The sequence below is a fragment of the Vombatus ursinus genome, unplaced genomic scaffold, assembly GCF_900497805.2.
Source record: "Vombatus ursinus unplaced genomic scaffold, bare-nosed wombat genome assembly UNPS02014810.1, whole genome shotgun sequence".
NCBI classification, from domain to species: Eukaryota; Metazoa; Chordata; class Mammalia; order Diprotodontia; family Vombatidae; genus Vombatus; species Vombatus ursinus.
Genome location: NW_020954588.1, coordinates 40377602 through 40397031, shown reverse-complemented (window position 1 = coordinate 40397031; position 19430 = coordinate 40377602). Strand labels below are relative to the sequence as shown.

Genomic DNA, 19430 nt, shown 5'->3' with positions numbered 1-19430 from the left:
GAGACAGACAGAGAGGAGAGAGAGACAGACAGAGAGGAGAGAGAGACCAGACAGAGACAGAAAGGAGAGAGAGAGACAGAGTGACAGGGAAAGAGACAGAGAGAGAGAGAGAGAGAGAGAGAGAGAGAGAGAGGAAGAGAGAGAGATGGGGGGAGGAAAGAGAGGAGAGAGACAGAGAAAGGGAGGGAGAGAGAACCAACTATATTTAAGGCAATAGTTCACACTTTATAATAACGAGGCAGAGAAATTAGTGGTCAATAAATTGATGACTTACTTGAACCTCTCTGGGATAGCCTTTCTTCATCTGTAAAATGAGTGGGTTGAATTAGCTTCTTGGTCTAAGAACCCTTTTACTCCCTTAAAAATTGTTGAGCCCCCCGCAAAGAACTTTATGTGGGTTATATGTACCATATTAAAAATTAAAATGTCTCACTATTGTTATGAAAATTGTTTTGATCTAGTGGGCCCTGAAAGTGGGCTTGAGAAGCTCCAGATTAAAGGAATCTCAAAGGCCCCTTCTATCACCAAGACTTGGTCATTCCTCTGATGAAATGTGCCCGAGCTACAATCAAGAATAGGCACATTCTGCTGGAGCGTAGCTTGAGCAAGATGGCTGACATCACAGGGCTGTGTCTAATTTAGCGTTCCAAGAACAAGGTTTATTTTAACTTTCTTTTAATTCTTATTGATGGCATTGGTTTCGATGCCACCTTCATCTCCCAAGATGTCCCTCTTTCCTAGCCAGAGAGCTTTATCTTATAAGAAAGAATAAAAAAAAATCATCTCAGCAAAAATAACCAATCCAGTCACCCAGTACACCAGTATGTGTAGTACTCCACGTCCATGGCCCCCCACCTCTACAAAAAGGAAGGGACATGCATTCCCTTCTCTCTTTTGTAGATCCAAGCAGAGTCATTATAATTATCCACTATTCTGTTTTGACTTCTGTCGCTATTCTTTCCATTTCTATTGTTGGCTTCCCGCTGACTATTTTCCCCTCGTTTTGATTACTTCACTCTGGTATTTATATAAATTGCCTTGACGGTTGTCATTAAATTTGCATCTACTCTATAAGAATCATATTCAGACAGCACCAAGGGCTTAGAGAGCAGCTCTTTCTGTGGTTTCTCTCACTGCCTGGTCCGTGATGCCCCCTCCATTGATTTCCCTGCCCGCTAGGCTCTCCAGGATGTTGCGGGCTCAAGAAGTTGTCTTTCTGTCAAGTCTAACAGGTTGCATAATCTAAGTGGAAATGAAACTCGCCATAACCTCCAGAAGGACCTTGAATGGCCCACCAACACTTGAGGGATGGGTACTTCCTCCATTCCTTGTCTCCCTTGACTCCATAACTTCCTTGCTTACCCTTCTGACTGGTCACTGAGTGAAGCTTTACCCGAAAGGAGCAAATTAAGTCAATGCTTTTTAAAATTCTAAAAACCATTCAAAAAATGCTCTCAGCCAGGCCTTTAAAAAATTGTTCTAGCTTTGGTCGTGCTTTTACGACCTAAAAAAAAAATCAACGGCAAGATTTAAAGAGGGGTGGAGGGGCCAAAAATCAGCAAAGGAAAAGCCCCCTAAGTGAGGTGGATCTTTCCAGATCAGGAAGGCAGGCATGGTGATTGGAGAGGTGGGCCCCACCCCAAGTGTCATACTACCCTGACCCACACTGTGTTTGTGACCCTCCCTCCCTCATCAAGCCCCTCCACCTCCAGTGCCTTCATTGATTGATGTAAGTTGTAGAGGATGTGCTAATGAGCATTGATAATCGGAGTTTCTTTCCTGGGAGTCTTATATGCCAAAGAAATCACAATCTACAAAAAAAAAAAATACTGTGTTTAGTTAATATTCCCTTTCTTAAAAAATCGTGTTTACAGATATAATTTAGCACAACTTTTTATACCTCTGTTTATCCTTTTGTTAACCTAGGGGATGGAAACTTTCCTTCAGTACTAAAATGGATGAGCCTTTATAATATAAACATGGAAGTTTTGCTTTATATTCTGGGTCTGTGACATTTGGAGGAAAATTCATGTTGTCATGAAGCCACTTTAAGGAGTAAGATTCTCTCCTGTCTTCTTGTATCTCACCCCACCCCTCTCGTTCACTTGCGTGTCTTAGACATCCTTTCTCATAAAGTATAAATGTAATTAATGGGGTTGTGCTCCGAGAAGAGGAAATGTTGCAATTCTCCAGGCACTGGGGGTGATTGTCAGAAACAGAGATTCCCCCAGGGTCCCAGGGTGTGTTAGCAGCTGCTTTGCTGGGGATCACAGCTTACATGTCACTGCTATTCTAACATCCCTCAAATCCAGACTCTTGTGTCTTTCTTGTCCTTTTCCAGAGCTGGAGTATGCAAGTAGAATAATGAATACTTAAAGTCAAATGAAAAAAAAGATAATTTTCTTTAAAAGTCCTTTCAGATTCTTTGGACACAGTATTATTACCAGCATGTTCATGGGTGGGTGAGTGTGATATATAGATAAAAACAAACCTAAACCTCTGGCTATGGTTTACCTGGCAAATCAGACCAAAGTGATTTTGGAGAAAGAAAATTCTTTGCTTTTTGGTATCAGGTATGAGGAAAGGGGCCAGAATGGTTTAGATCATCTCCAAGTGGAACATGGAAAAATTAGTTTTGTTTCAAAGCCATAGTATAGCTTAGTCTGGCAGACCATGGAAAGAAAAGAATGTTCTTATAACATCTTCTATAGGAGCCCTGCATAAAACCTTTAGGAACTTGTCATTGCTTTATTTATACAATTAGTTTCCTAGATTAAGGTGTAAACTTGAGTTATATCCAAATGATCACATGTTCCAAATTAGTGAATGAATGACTTTGCTAGGAAAATTCACAATGAATATTAAGCTGTTTCATTCCCAGATGTCCAAAGTATACCCCCTGATGCTCTCAAATATTGCCCTTTTGAAGGATAACTTTTTTTTTTTGGTGAGGGAGGAAACATAAGATATTAAATCTGACCAAAACCAATTGAATTATGAAAAGTAATTTTATTCCTTTTCCAGAGCTGAAAGAGAAGCAAATTGCTATTAGGGAGTATTCCTTTGTCTAATAAATAGCTGCCTTTAGAGCGATGTCACAGGCCCCAGTTTAATTACGTACAACTAATTTTGTGCGAGCTCATTTCAACACACAGTAAGCAGCATCACCAGCTGGACCCTCACTTGTGATTTTTTCTTTTTGGTCACCCATGAGGACTAAATTGCCTGCATTTATTATAAGGGAGGGGGAAGTAGAGAGGAAAGGGCCAAAGGGCTGCTTTTTATATTTTTTAATGGCTACACTGGACAGGAGAATGTTAATTAAAGTATCTTCTAAGAAGTATTCATCTTTAAAAATGAAGATGCATCATCAGTGGGTGGCCCTGGGGATTTTCTTGCCGAGGCCCTAATTCCCAATGTGGGCTGGTTGCTTATAAGGTTAGGTGTACCTAGCCGATGGAAAGAGGAGCAGTAGCCATCCATCCATCAGTATTGGGGGGAAACCAACAATGGGAGACAACATTTATTTAGCCTTTAGTGTTTGCAAAAGAGAGGGAAAATGGAGGTGATGGTAGAGAACCAGTCAAGTGAACAAGCGTTTATTAAGCACTTACTAAGTGCTAAGAGCAGAGGATGCCAAGGCAAAAGATGGTCCCTGCCCTCAGGGAGCTCATAATCTAATGGAAGTAACATACAAACAAAATAAAGACAGGATAAATTGGGAACAATCACAGAGGGAATGCCCTAGAATTGAGGGGATCAGGAGAGACTTCTTATAGGAGGTGGAATTTTAACTGCAAATTGAAGGAAGCTTAGTTAGGGTTGGATCCAGCCATGATCAAATCCCACCACCGCTGTCTAACTGACTGCCAACTTCTCCGTGCCCCAGACACCTCTCTAAGACAAAGAATTGCTGAGCAGTCACCAGTCTGCAATGGTGCACTGGGAACACCCTATAGGTCTGAGCCAGAAAATGAAAAATGGCTTGTCCCAAGACTGGAGTATTTGCACACTTGATCTCACTGGATTGTAACCAGAAAGGGGAGGGGGACTCATGCCTCAGAGTTGAAGATCCCGTCCAGCTCTGAGTCTGAGAACCGCCCTGGGGTCTTCACAACCTCCCTACAATGTAGGGGGTTTTATCATCTCCATTTTCCAGTGGGCCAAGAGAGACCCAGAGCTTGTAAGCACAAGAGGCAGGATCCAGATCCAAGGCTTTTGTCAAGGGGTTCTTTAGACCCCTTTGACAGTCTGGCAAAGCCTATGAACCCCTTCTCAGAAGAATGTTTTTAAATAAAATACATCAAATTACAAAGGAAACCAATTATATTAAAATACAATTATTACAGTGTTAAAAAAAAAAAAAGTTTCATGGCTCCCAGATTAAGAGCCCCAGCTCTAAACATAGGACAATCCATAGTAATACTGTTCAAGGCTGCCAGGAAAGGCTGTCTTGCTTTTCTGTTTAGTTGAAATGCAGGCAAGTCCACAGACATTAAAAATCCCAGAATATATTCAGATGGAGGAAGGAATCCACCTAGATTGCCTAATTGTGGCCAAATCATAAAAAAGCCCACAGAACCCCAAAAGGACAAAGGCTCACAAATTAGCTTAATGACATAAAAATGTACTTTGGATGGTGAGGGGAGGAGGAAGTCTCTAAAAAGCTGCCCCCCAAAATCAACCAAGTCAAGCAAACAATGCTTATTCTTCAAGACTGTCCTGGTCACTGGAGACACAAGTACAGAAGCAAAATAGCCCCTGCTCTCAAGAAGCTTATAGTCTAAAAGGAGAAACAACACGCACATATACAGTCATAAGAAACACAAAACAAATCAAGGTAACGTGGTGGGGTTGGGGAAGGGTTTAGCAGCTGGAGGGATGAGGAAAGGCCTCATGTAAAAGGCGGCATTTGATCTGAATCATGAAAGAAACCAGTGATTACACAAGGCCAGGAGGGAGACTGTTCCGCCATGAGCAATGGCCACTGCAAAGGCATGGAGCTAGAGATTGAGTGCAGAGAAGGAGGTATGGCTGGAAGGGCAGTCTGGCTGGAGAGGGCTGTGTGACAGGTTGGGGTCAGGTAGAGAAGGGCTTGAAATACCCCACCCAGGAGTTTATTTGTGACCTTCGAGGAAGTAGAAAGCCACTGGAGTTCATTGAGTAGAGGTCATACCTGTCCTTTGACAGCTGTGTGAAGGATGGCTTGGAGTAGGGAGTGACTTGAGGCATAGAAACCAATTGGGAAGCTATTGGAATAAGTCTGGGGAGAGAGGATAGGCCCTGAACTAGGGTTGTGGCTGCCCAAGTAGAGAGAAGGGGAGGTACACAAGAGATGTTGGAACAGTAGGAATAGCAAGATTCGGCAACTGATGGGATACGTGGGGTGAGTCGGAGACTGGGCACATGGATGACTGAAAGGACAGTGGTGCCCTCCACTGTGTAGAGGAGGGATGATGAGTTCTGTTCCAGGTGTGTTGAAATTTGAGGGGCCTTAGAGAAATCCAGTGGGAGATGTCCAATAGGCAGTTTGTGTTTTAACGCTCAGGAGAAAGACGAGGGTATATAGAGTTGGGGATCATCTGCATAGAAATGGTCGTTAAGCCCATGGGAGCTAATGGAATCACCAAGTGAGAGAATGGAGAAAGAAGAAAGAGGAACCAGGACAGACCCTTGGTCCATCCACAGATATGGAATGTGACATGGATGATGAATGAACAGAGGAAACTGAGGTAGGCCAGACAGCTAAAAGGAGAATCAAGAGAGCGGTGCCAGGAAAACTCAGGAGAGAGAATCCAGGAGAACATGGCAGTCAAAAGTGTCTGATAATGCAGAAGTCAAGAAATATGAGTACTGAGAAAAGACAATTAGCTCGGGCCAATGAGAGATCATTAGAAACTTTGCAGTTAGGCACATGATAAAAAGGACGTTGAATAATTTCAGTCATGCGGTCTCCTCCACTGGTCTGGCTTTGACTTGAGATAATTGCATTGAGAATTAGAACCAGAAGCAACCTCAAAGGCGAACGAGTCCAACCCCTTCACGTTACAGAGAAGAGAACTGAGGTCCAGAGAGGACCCCTGACTTCCCCTCTGCCCCATGGGGAGTATCCGAGGCAGGGCTCCCCAGGGCCAGTGTCCTTCCTACTGTATGGCCTGTGCTGCCTCACATTGCTATTTCTCCTAACCACCTGCCCCTTCTCCCCTCCCCATTCCCTTTCTGCTTCCCCCTTCCCTTTTTTAACTTCTAATGACATCCTTAGTTTTACAAAATGTGTGACGCTTCGTTTCTTACTTGTCTCTTCTCCTAAGTTAAGAGAAACAGAAATTGTCTAATGAGGAGCCAAGATACGGAAGAGGATGAGGCTTCATTCCTGGTACCAGACAAGGCAGAGAATAACCCAGCATGCCCTCTAACCCTCCCCCCCCTTCCTACATTAGCATCCTGTGGTTCCAAGTGTAATCATGTGTGAATGCTTGTTAGTGATGGAAATGGACCCAGGCATAAAACAGCCGAGCAGTCACGGCCCTCCAGAGAACCATAGGGAAGGCGTGCAGGCTGAGGCTCCATAGATGAAAAGCTTTTATCCTTTCCAAATTTTCACAATTATCCTAAAAAGTGGCTTCTGTGGTGGTGTTTGAGCCAAAGCTGGCAAGTGCCGAGAACCACAACCAGCTTGTTCTTTGAGCAGTGAGAGGTTTTTATGGCCACTTAACAGTGGTAGCTGGATTCCCAGCATCGCTCAGCTTGTGCATGTGTCCAGAATCTGGACTTTGATCCTTACTCCAAAAAGGAACAAGAGGAGAAGGGGACATGGGGCATCCTAGGAGTCAAGATCGGAGCTGAAAGGGACCTCAAAGGTGATCTTGGCAATCCCTTCATTTTACAGTTGGGGAGACAGAGGTCTGGGGAGATTAAGTGACTCACAAGGTCACGCAGTGAGGAGGCATCCAAAGCAGGATTTGAACCCAAGGCTTCTGACTCTAGAGCCAGTGCCCCCTCTACTGTGCCACACTGTCTCCTAAGAAGGCCCTAGAGAGAAAGGGATGTTTCATTCTACTGCCTTCATGACCTTCATTTCTTTGCTTCTGGGCATTTGTTCAAGGAGATTAAGGAGGGGGTCAGTTTTCAAATGTGAACCTCGGGACAAAGGGCTGGGGAGGGACATCACCTCCCCTATCCAGGCCCCAAAGTATCCTCCCCATGATCAGGACTTGGAGGTTGCCTCTGAGTGGTATGGTGGAAAGAAAAGAGGATTGAGAGTCCAGATCTGACTCTCGTTTGAAATTAAGGCCAGCTCATGCCAAGGCACATAGATGCAGGACGGAGTGCAGTGTGTAAGAAACAGCAAGGAGGCAGTTTGACCAAACTCTAGAGTAATTACTAGTATAATAATAAAAATAGCTCATTTTTATAGCACTTTAAGGTTTGCAAAGCACTTTACAAATATTACTTTGTTTTATCTATACAACTCTGGGAAGTAGGTGCTGTTATTATCATCCCCATTTTACAGGTGAGGAAACCGAGACAGAGGTCAAGTGGCTTGCCAAGGATCACACAGCTAGTAAATATTTGAAGTCAGATTTGAAATCAGGTCTTTCTGACTCCAGGTCCAGTGCTCTAGTCACTGCACCACCAAGCTACCTGGGAATAGTTCCTGGAGGATTGGACTGTGAAGGAAAGGAGATATGTCATCGGGCAGAGATGCAAGGAGAGAGGGGAGTGGGAAACAGAAACATTCTTCAGGCATTGAGAGATGAATGGAGGAAAAAGCACCTAGGAGTAGAAAATCCCAATTAAGAGGCTATTCCAATAGCCCCTGTAGAATATAATAAATGCCCAAACAATTAATCAGCATGCATTTATTAAGTGACTGATGTGTGCCAGGCATTGTGAGAATGGGAAGGTGAAGATGGATGTGAAGAGAATTAGAAATTCAATCTACAGGACTTGGGATGGTATTGAATTGGAGGTGGGGGTGAGAGAATGGGAAAGGCAAAGACATTTCAAGCCCCGTTGACTGGGAAAATGGTGGCATCCTCAACAGAAGTCGGGGAAGAGGCCTGTGGGAGCGTATGATGAATGTAGCTTTGCACAGGTTGAGCTTGAGGTGCTGATGGGATACCCAGCCACAGACATCTGCAAGGCAATTGAAAATGAGGAGCTAATGATCCCGGGAAGACATAGAGATGTGGGGGTCTTCTGCAGAGATGTGATTTTTGGAGCCAATTCGTGAAATCCCTAAAGGAGAAAAGCCAGAGAAGAAGAGGGGACCCGAGACAGAATAGGCCCCCATGGACGCTGGTAGAGAGATGCCCAGTTGGAGAGGACCCACAGCCAAAGAGCCAGGGCTCCATCGTTCTTTGTTTTCTCATGGTGTCCTCGTCCCCCTTCACCCACCCTCACTGGGGACCCAAGAGCTGGCCTGCTGGCTTCCTGAACCTACTGCCTCTGCAGCTGACCCCTGGACTGTCACAGTTGCCTCAGCCCTTCCTGACTCACTCCACAAAGGTCTCCGCTCCTCCAGACGCTGACACGTGAGAGGAGGGAATCTTTGTCAAACTCTGCTAGCACCTATCCTGACGGGCATTTCAGTGCCTGGTTTGCTTTTTAAAGGCTAGCAGGAATGTGGCTGATTCTTCAGCCGGCCCCTAACGAGCCACCATTCCTCACATATTGGAGGGATTTCCTAAAGGAGCAAGGAAACATGAACATTTCCGTCCCAAGTTGTGCATGGATCATTCTCATCTTGTAGGCCCTTTACCTTCTGCAGAAAGGTTTATCTGCAGTAAGTGACCCACTCACGAGTTACAAAATAAGCAAAAAGGATTGCCGTGCCACTACTAGAACACAGTTGGGCTCAGATCATGGACTGTGGTTGCAGATTTTGTACTGTCTTCACGATTCTCTCCAGGATTGTTCCATCCCTGAAAACATCTACAAGCACCTGCTATGTGCCAAGCAAAAAAAAAAAAAAGAAACAGCCCCTGCCCTCAAGGAGCTTATATTCTAAAGGGGGAGACAATGTGAAATTAAACAGAGGAGCTAGCAGACGGGGCAGCTAGGTGGTGCAGTGGATAGAGCGCTGGGGCTTGGAGTCAGGAAGACTCATCTTCCTGAATTCAAATCCAGCCTCAGACACTTACTAGCTATGTGACCCTGGGCAAGTCATTTTGTCCTGTTTGCCTCAGTTTCCTTATCTGCAAAATGAGCTGAAGGAGGAAATGCAAACCACTCCAGTATCTCTGCCAAGAAAACCCCAAATGGGATCATGAACAGTCAGACACAACTGAAAAACAACAAACTAGCAGACAGGAGTTACCTAGAACTGGATGCCAAAAGAGACTGGCGAATGGTGAAGAGACGCAAGAGATTCAAGGAGAGAGGATGGAGCAGACATTGAAGTATAACTCGGGGTCCCCACCACTTCCGACCTTCTCCTTTGTTTTCCTTCCTTTCGCCTGCAATGATCAGAGCAGTTCGATTTTCCCAAACAAGGCATCCGCTTATGCAGCCCCAGTCATAAATGCAAAAGCACATTTCAATGCAACAGACATTTTCAGAAGCACCTGCTTTGTGTCAGGCAGTGGGGAAGACGCTGGGGATGCACAGACCAAAATTTAAACGCTGCTCACTCACAGAGCTGTTCTCTGGGGGGAAATACCATGGACACAGGTAAGTAAATAGAAAATAGATGCTCAGTAAATACAAAGTGATTTGAAGGGTTCAGTAGGAGCACTGGCAAACAGGGTGAGGGAGAGGAAGGAAGACTTATGAGAGGGGTGGGTGCTGGAGCTGAGCCTTAAAGGAGGCACTTGGTTCTAAGAGGTGGCCTGGAGGACAGAGAGCATTCCAGTCATGGGGAGGGGGAGATAGCCTGTGCAAAGATCCTGAGGTGGGAAATGGAGCATCTTACACAAGGCATCACCAGTAGGCAGGCAGATAGGGCTTATGAGGAGGAAAACTGTGTGTCATCCAGTCTGGAAAGACTGACCAGAGCCAGATTCCATAAGCACATAGCCAGCAATTTCAGATACACCTGTGTGCCCATAATGACCATCTAGCGACGCAAGTCAATGTCAAGATTCTGGCACCAGGCCTCGCTTGTTTCAGGATAATTAAGGTTCGCTAGAGAGGTATCTTGGCACTGTAGAGAGCAAGCTTCCAATTCAGAAGACCTTTGCCACATTCTCAATGTGTGACCCTGGGTAAGTCATTTCCTTCACTGGACCCTCTCAGTGCTTCTTGGAGATTCCCTAAGACCATGAGTTGTGGAGAAGGTGCTGACCCGCATTGCTAGGGGAGTTTCCTTATCTGGAAGACTCCAGTATCAATTAAATCACAAGTCAAGTCTAACCCACACATCTAATCTCTCTATCCCCTCTATCTAATCGAATGAGATAATATTTGTAAAGCATTATCACAGCATCTGGTACCCAGTGGGGTTAGAGGCAGCTAAGTGACATAGAGGCTAGACTCAGGACTGGAGTCAGGAAGACCTGAGTTCAGACACCAGCTGTATGACCCTGAGCAGGTCACCTAACCTCTGTCTGCCTCAGTTTCCCCATCAGTAAAATGGGGATAATAACAGCACCTACCTCCCGGAGTGGTTATGAGGACCAAATGAGATGATATTTGTAAAGCACTTAACACAGTGGCTGACATATAGTAGGAACTATATAAAAGCTATTTATTTATTTAGCTATATAATGGGGATAAAAACAACGCCTACCTCCTGGGGTGGTTGTGAGGACCAAACGAGATGATGTTTGTAAATCACTCAGCACGGTGCCTGGCACATGGTAGATACTGTATAATTATATTTTTTCTTCCTTCCCACCTTATTGTTTATCTGTAGAGCAGTAATAATAACAGCACCTATTTCCCACAGCTGTCAAGAGAACCAAATAAGATAATATTTGTAAGGTGCTTAGCCTAGTGCCTGGCATGTAGCAGGCACTTCACAACAGGATTTTTCCTCCTCCATTATGGTAGGCATTTAATAAATACTTATTCCCTGTTCCCCCTTCCATCTAATGCCTATAAATATAGAGTAACCTAATCTATTGTTAATCTCCCATCACATTTTGTTGTCCTTTTTTTCCTCAAATTCATTTTACTGACTGTGTCTCATTTCAAAATTCAAAGCCACATCTCTCTCTCCAAGCTTATAGATAGGCTTATGTGTGTATGTAATTCATATGCAGGTACTTTAGGATAGACATAATGACCAGCCCATCTTGCACAAACCTGAACATTTCCCATATTCTCTCTAAGCAGCAAGTTTTAAGAAAAAACTGAGTGTTTACAGCTGCCCTTGGATAGTGGTAATTTATATTTTATGCTCCATTCCCTCTGAAATTCTCATGAAATAGAAAAAAAAGATGTGGCACAAAAATATGGGTGATTATTCATTATATATACTGCTTATGAATAATGCATCAAAGATCCGTTAAATAAATGGAAAATAATGTATTTTAATGGCCTGTCCCAGAAAGAGTTGAGAATATCGAGTCAAGAATAACCCAGTTGGGCATGTGCCTTCGGAGTCGTGATCTCACAGGCAGATAACGCATGAAAGCTAAACACGTGGAAACTTACACCTGCGGTACTTTTACAATGAGCGCTGCACAACTGCTTTCCAAGAAGAAGAAAATAATTGCAACCTGCCTTCATCATGATTTGATATTCTCAAGCCTCTACTCAAGTATGGCTCTGATGCCTCTTGTTGTCAGAGAGGTGAGTCTGGACTCTCAAAAACAACGACAGCAGGACGCAAGGTCTTACCGAACTTTTAGTACAGGAAGGCCAGTCAGGTACTGCATTTCTACCTGCTGTCTGAGGACCAGGCTAGCCATAGCAAGCAAGACTGGTCATTGCTTGGCAAATTCTGTTTTGGCCATTGTGATTCATGAAACAATCTCCTACGGTAGTATCAGGGCTTTGATCTGGGCGCGAGGAAAAAGTATTCACACCGGCAAAATCAAAGAGGAGAAAGACCAGTGGATTCCCAGTCCAACAGGGTCAAGATCTGAATTTTGGTTTTACTGCTTACCACCTGTGTGACTTTGGGGAAGTCACTTGACTGTTAGGTTTTTTGTTGTTTTTTTGGTTTTTTGTTTTTTGGTTTTTTTTTTTGCTCTTCTGTAAGATGAAGCTGCTGGACCAGATCGTGACTTCATCTAATTAGCGTGAGGAGGCCATCTTGTCCAACTCCTTCATTTTACAATGAGAAAACTGAGAGATGAAACGACCACCTGATGTCATACAAGAAACAGAACGGGATTGGAGTGCTAAAGCTGGTCTCCAAATCCTACATTCTCTCTCCAGCACCATAGTCTTCTTAAAGGTCCCCTCCAGCTTGGTTCAGAAGGAAATAGTATATGGGGGTCGCTGTGTCTTACAAATCCAAACTGGGGAACCCTAAGCTAAAACTCATTCTGAGCAAACTCATTCCAAGAACTCAAACCAACTAACAGGAAGTTCATTGCCTGCTACTCAGCAAAGTTACTCATGGTCTGACACCAATGATGATGATGATGATGATGATGATGATGATGATGATGATGATGATGATGATGTTAGTATATATATTTTATAGATTATTTTAAAGTTTGCAAAGCACCTTACATATACAGGGTGATATCAAAGCTTAAAGTTGCACTAAGACTTTGGGGACACCCTGTATTATCTCGTTTGGTCCCTCAACAACACAGTCATGTAGATGCTATTATTACCTCCACTTTTCACATGACAAAACTGAGGTTTGGAGGAGCTAAAGGACTTGCCTAGGGTTACCCCAGTAGTAAGTGTCTGAGGCTGGATTTGAACTCAGGTCTTCCTGACTCCAAGGCACTGACTCTAATCCACTAATCCATTCTACCTCCATTAAGAATGCTCTGAAAGAAGGGGCAGCTGGGTGGTGTAGTGGATAAAGTACTGACCCTGGAGTTAGGAGGACCTGAGTTCAAATCCAGCCTCATATACTTGATACTAGCTGTGTGACTCTGGGCAAGTCACTTTACCCCCAACTGCCTTGCCCAAAAAACAAAACAAAACTCCAAGAATGCTCTGTAAGAAAAGCAAATACCAAGAGGCGCCATGTTTGTTTTCTTGATATTGATCTTGCTTTCAAATGTCCATGCCTGCAGATAGCGACTTGAGGATGGCCCTGCTGTTCAGGGATGTCCTTAGGGAGAAAATCAGCAAAATAGAAGGCCATATATAGGTGCCCAAGGTACACTTGCTGGTGGTAAGCTGGAAATTTGTTCCAAGGCTGTCTTTCCTAAGAAAACATAGGATAGTGTTTCCTGGGGAAAATGAATGAGTACTGGATTTGAAATACGAGCATCTGGGTTCAAATCCTCACTCTGTTAATACCTGGGTAACCCATCACTTCCACTAACCTCTTTGAACCTCAGTTTCCTCATCTGCAAAATATAAAGGTTGGACTAGATGAGCACTAAGGTCCCTTTTAGCTCTAAACCCATGAATCTATGACCTCCCAAGGCCTCAGTTTCCTCATCCGTTAAATGAGGGGGTTGAACAAAATGACCCCTAAAGTCTTTTCATCTAGGATCTTACACTTACTTTTCCTGGGGGATGGAGGAAGAGCGGGCTAAGGGGGATGGTATTTTTACATGAAAGGGGATTTACCATTCTTCAATCTATCCCATCATTATTTTCTGAGTAGTTCAGAAGGCCTTTCTTTCTTTTTTTTTTTTAAACTTTGGCCATCCCCTCAGTCCCTCAGACTTACTCATGACATCCTTGGGAATGATGGCCCTTATAGAGGAGGAGCAGCCAGTGATTCCCAGAGGGTTGGAAACTGACTGAGCTCCCTGTTCTAAGTTCTGGATTGGAAATCTATCAGCCCTAAGGATTAACTGAGAAATCTATTGCCTATGTCTCTGTTCTCTCTCTCTCTCTCTCTCTCTCTCTCCCTTTCCCTCTCCCTCTCCCTCCCCCTCTCCCTCCCCCTCCTTCTCCCTCTCCCTCTCCCTCTGTGGGTGTGTATGTCTTGTCTCTGTCTCATCTCTCTGTCTCTCCCCCCCCACCTTCTCCCTCTTCTCTCCCAACCCCTCTTCTCTCCCTTTCTTTCCCTCCCTGTCCTCCCCTCACTCTAAATCTCTTTTCATTCTTCTCCACTTTTGATGACTAGAACTCTATCATTAGAATACAGAAAGCTCTTTCTAGATCCTCGGAATTTTCCAAAAGGCACAATGATCATTTCTTGTTTCGGGCTTACTGAGCCTTCTCCATGGAGAATATCCCGTTTTCAGACCCCTGGACTTCATTGGCAATGACATCATGTTTTCTTGTTAATAGCTGGATAGTGCATAGGTGACAGGTGGTTTCTTAGGTAACCAGAAAGCCTACCTTTGGGAAGGGTCCCCAGCCAGCAAGTCCTACTTTAAACATAGCATGCACTACATTTAGATGTTCCATAGAGCAAACAGTAACTGAATAACCTCAGTTAGATTCAAAGGTGGTGCCAGAACCAGAGCTGATTGTGAAATTTTCATTGTGAGCATTTATACCTCAAAAGTTGGCAAACATTACAAATCAGGGCTTGATTTATTATAGTGTTGATTTTCTAGGCTTAATAAAATGATGGACAAAATGTTAATAATGGAGATGAAATTTAAAAGAGCGTTGATCCTTTGGAGAGCTGGTTGTTAAATATTCACTACAGGTTTAGATTCCTTGGAGCTCTCCCCTGATTAAGTGGATCCTCTATTTAAAGCCTGTTTCTGATGCCTCATTGTAGCAGAGAGGTGACCTTCGGCTCTTGAAGGCTCTGCCAGTGGAAAATAAGCCCTGACAGGTCCCACCAAGCTGGAAAGGCTCTGAATGTGAACCTGGCAATGAGCTGGGTGCCCATCACCTGAGGACCAGTAGGGAAGTTCTGAGAGATTCATCACCAAAAGAAGCATTTTTTTCAACTGCAACAGCTCATGAAACCATCTGCAAAAGTCTAGAGCAGGTGGGGTCTGCATTAGAGGAGGGTCTCTGTGCCCACACTCAAATTCTAAATTCTCAGGGTGCTAGCTAGCTTCCCCCTGGCGGTTCCTGCTCTCCTCTCGCCAGATTATTTTGTGTTTATTTCTCATATAGACTCATATTTTCTTTCCTATGTGCATGCTATTCTCCCTCCTCAGTAAAATGTAAATTCTGTGAGATCAAAAGTCTATTTTTTTGTCTTTAAATTGATGGCAGGCAGCACTAGCTCTTGGAACATAGTAGGCTTTCAATAAATCCTTGTCGAGTAAATGAGGCTGAAAGTATCTCTTTATTTTGCCTAGAATGGCTTTCAACTCCAAACAATTTGGACATATCACTACATTCATTTTTTCAATGTTTTATTTGTGCCTTTGAGGTTTTTTAACCTGATCCCTGCCTTCGAATTCTTACATTTAACGAAGAAAAACACTTAAACAAAACTGAACACCAAAACATCTATCAGAACATTCAGCATCCCGCTGCCGTAGCCCCCACCTCTCAGAAGGCGTTCTGGGTCAGGACCCTTCCTAAGTGAGGAAAGGATCCCAAGAGGTTAGCTAGTCCATCACCCTGCTCCGGACAGCTCCAGTAGGAGGACCAAGCTATCCGCAGACGTCAGATAGCTGCTCTGAGAGCTTAGCTGGGAATTTGTACACAGTCTCCTTCGTCTTAATCCGTGCTCAGAGCTCAGCGAGACGCAAATGCATCCCTCCTAAAACCTGAGCCCATTGTAAGGTGTTTTTACTACAATCCTTTCAGAACCATTCGCTGTCACGTCACATAATTTCCTTTTCCAGAGTCACATTCTTGGTGATTAGTTCTGTAAGGAATTATGGGGCTCTCCCTATAAAAAGGTCTACCTAGCTTCCCAAGGCGATAAAGCCGTACTAAGGCGATTTCTTGCATTTTTACCCGAGGGGGCTTTCTTATTTAACTCCTTCTGACTGCTAAATCCTACCCACTTCCCTTTGGACTCTTAGAAGCATTAGATTGGATAAACGCTTCTGCTTTGGTCTTCAATGCAAAATCATCATCCCCTGGGAGGAATCTCTGAGGACCGGACTGTAGAACTTATTATCAGAATTAACAGTGATTCAAGGCAAAAACCTAAAGGCCTTAAATGAGCTTAGCTGTGGTGATGTGGGAAGAGCACTGTGTCTAGTATCCAAGGGCCTGGGTTCAAATCACTCCTCTGATATGTACTGCCCTTGTAACCTGAGGCAAGGCCCTTGACCTTCCTGGGTCCTCCATTTCTTCATTTTACAAATGAAAAAGAGTTGGATTTGAAATCTCTTCCAGATCTAGATCTCAGATCTTATTTCTATTATGCATGGAACAGTCTTTCTCTATGTGTTCTCTCTCTGTTTCTATCTCTCTGTCTCTCTTCTTTCTCTCTGTGTCTCTGTCTAACTGTCTCTGTCTCTCTTTTCATCTCTGTCTGTCTTTCTCTGTGTCTCTCTGTCTCTGTTTCTGTCTCTCTCTGTGTCTCTCTATCTCTCATTTCTCTCTCTTTCTTTCTCTGTCTCTGTTTAACTGCCTCTCCTTTCTGTCTGTGTGTCTCTGTCTCTTTGTCTCTCTGTCTCTCTCTGTGTCTTTCTGTCTCTCTGTCTCTCTTCTTTCTCTCTGTGTCTCTGTCTAACTGTCTCTCTTTGTCTCTGTCTCTCTCTGTGTCTCTCTGTCTATCTCTCTTTCATTTCTCTCTCTTCTTTCTCTATCTCTGTTTAACTGTCTCTCTGTGTGTCTCTGTCTCTTTGCCTCTCTGTCTCTCTTTGTGTCTTTCTGTCTCTCTATATATATGCATACACACACACAAAGATAGATAGACAGATAGATAGATAGATAGATAGATAGATAGATAGATAGATAGATAGATGCATCAAACCATAAGCTAGTCTCATACAAGGAAAGTACGTCCCCAGCAGAAGACATGGCATGTGTAGACCAATGTTCTTAAAGGTTCCAGGGAAGCCATCCCCTTCTCCTAGACACCATAGGCTTGACAGTGCTTGGAACATAGCAAGCACAGAATCCATGCTTGTTGATTGCTGGACAGCCATTATTCCTTAGCACTAGCCTCTGTCCAAGGGCAGAGGAGAGCACTGTGTGCTCAGGGGAGCCCAGATGTGCTCTAGAGCAGAAAGCACTCAAAACTTTCATTAATCACAGATTTCAACTATAGGTGGCACCAGACTACCATTGCTACTGTGTTGTCGGGCAACCTGGATCACTGTAAGTTTATTTGTTCCTTATTGCTTTGAATCAAAGGAAGTATCTTAAGTGGTCTTTGTGAGAATTGGCATGTTTGCATTTAGCCTATTTGGGAATAAAGTTTCATCTGCATGGGTGAGGTTGCTACTAGCCATAAAGAAGAGACAGGAATGCTAATGGGAGTCTAGTGCCATCAGCCTCCAGACCCTGTGACCTGGCTCAGATTAGTTCAATGAACACTTGTTGGAAAGCTGGGGGAAAGTTCATGAGACAACAGCAGTGTAGTGGTTCAAGAACCGGCTTTGAAGCCAAGAAGACCTGAGTTCAAATCCCCCCTTGGACTCACATGGTGTGACATTGGGAGAAAATCACTTAACCTTTCAGGATTGTGGGCAACTTTCTAAGACAAAAGTTGCAGAAAGCTGACTCCCTGAATTGGTAGGAATTCCTTCACCCAGAAATTCCAGATACCAATAAAATCATGGATCCAATTCCTCTCCCTTCTTGAAGATCACATATGACTGGGCCTAATGGTAGTGCTATGTGAAGTGTTCTTTTCAATAGTATTGATTGTAGGCTTAAAGCTGGAAGTGACCTTCAAGGACGTCTAGTCCAAGCCTTTGATGGAAAAACTGAGGCCCCAAGAGTTTGTGACTTGCCCAAGGTCATACAGGTAGTAAGTGACAGAATCAGGATTAGAACCCAGGCCTTCTACTTCCAAATCCAGCATTCCTAAAGAATACTACATGGAAGTCCCAGAATAAGATCCTGGTAGGGGTTTCCATGCACATATGGACAGTACGGTGCTACAGTTGTAGTTTAAGTTACCTTTGGAAACTAAACTTCCAAAGGCATGACATTCCATAGAGACTGAGTCACCTGGAGTTGTGTGGAGAACCAGCTGCCTGGAGTCCATGTGCCTCCCAAGGGCTCTTCTGATCTTCCAGGCTCTGTGGGCCAAGTGTTCAACACCAAATATCTCGGCACTGAGTCTTCATAAAGCAAGAATTCTTGATCTTATGTGTTGAAGCCCTTTGACAGTCAGATAAAACCTATGGACTTCTTCTCAAAAGAATGTTTTTAAATAATTCCAGTTAGAAGTTAGTGAAAATAGAAAGATGTCTTTTTTTTTCCATCCAAGATCATGGACTTCCTGAGATCCTTCCGTGGAACCCTAGAGGGTCCATAAATCCCAGGTTCAGAATTGCTATTTCAGACCCCTACTGCCTGGATTTGTGGGTCCTCTATACTTGCGGATGCTGGTTCTTTTTTTTTTTTTTTTTTTTTTTCAAAAAGAACATAAGCCCTCAATGGTGGTGGTTGGCAAATATTCTCCCTAAGACGTTCCTATCATAAATTACTTGAAAAAACAATTGTCTGTGTTCTCCTCCTGAAGGCTTTCTCCTCCAGGTGAGGTAGCATTTGTTCTGGGGCATTTAGTTGTATCTCACCTACTGCAGGACTGTAGAGCCTGAGCCAAGGACGCACCCAAGCCAGTAACCATCTTTGTCCTTCCAAAGACTCCAGTAGATCTGAATATGGCTGGGGGTGAAAATCAATTAAAAAGTGGTTCATCGGCTCCAACTCCAGGAGTGATGGTAGAGGATGAGACTTTTCCCATTCATTTCATAGAGATGCCTCTGAAATGGATTACCAGAACTTTGAAAATAAAACAATATCAATGGCTTACTTTTGCCAGCACTTTGAGGTTTGTGAAGCATATGCTATGTATGTAGAGTGTCCCAAAATCCTTTAGTGCACTTTGAAGCTACTAAAGCTTCCTAATTCCAAACCTAGCTCTCGTTTTCACTGTGCTAACACAGAGGGCCAAAGTAAGGGTCATGACGTGCCTTGGATTACACAACTAAATGAGTAGCTACATGGAATTTAACCCCAGGTGCCTCCTGACTCTGGATGCAGTTTAAGACACTCTAAACAATAATAATGTTACTGCTTTGGGAAAGATAGGGGCAGGGGACAAAAGAGGTTGCCAGACCTATGATTTCTCATGAATATCCATTAACAAGTCATCTGTAACCACCTTAGAGAGCTGCCTGGCACATTAAGCAGTTAGCTAAGTGACTTGTCCAGGGTCAAACATCTATTACATGTCAGCAATTAAACCTAGATCTTCCTGATTCCAAAGCCAGTGTTTTCATTCTCTTTCTCTCTCCCTCCCTCCCTTCCTCTCTCTCTCTCTCTCTCTCTCTCTCTCTCTC

The 19430-nt window shown here is 43.8% G+C and overlaps 1 protein-coding gene across 1 annotated transcript in view; it reads left to right on the top strand.

The window, feature by feature from the left end:
* Positions 1 to 19430, top strand: part of LOC114052984 (schwannomin-interacting protein 1-like) — a 206371-nt gene that overhangs the window by 166849 nt on the left and 20092 nt on the right. The window lies entirely within an intron of this gene.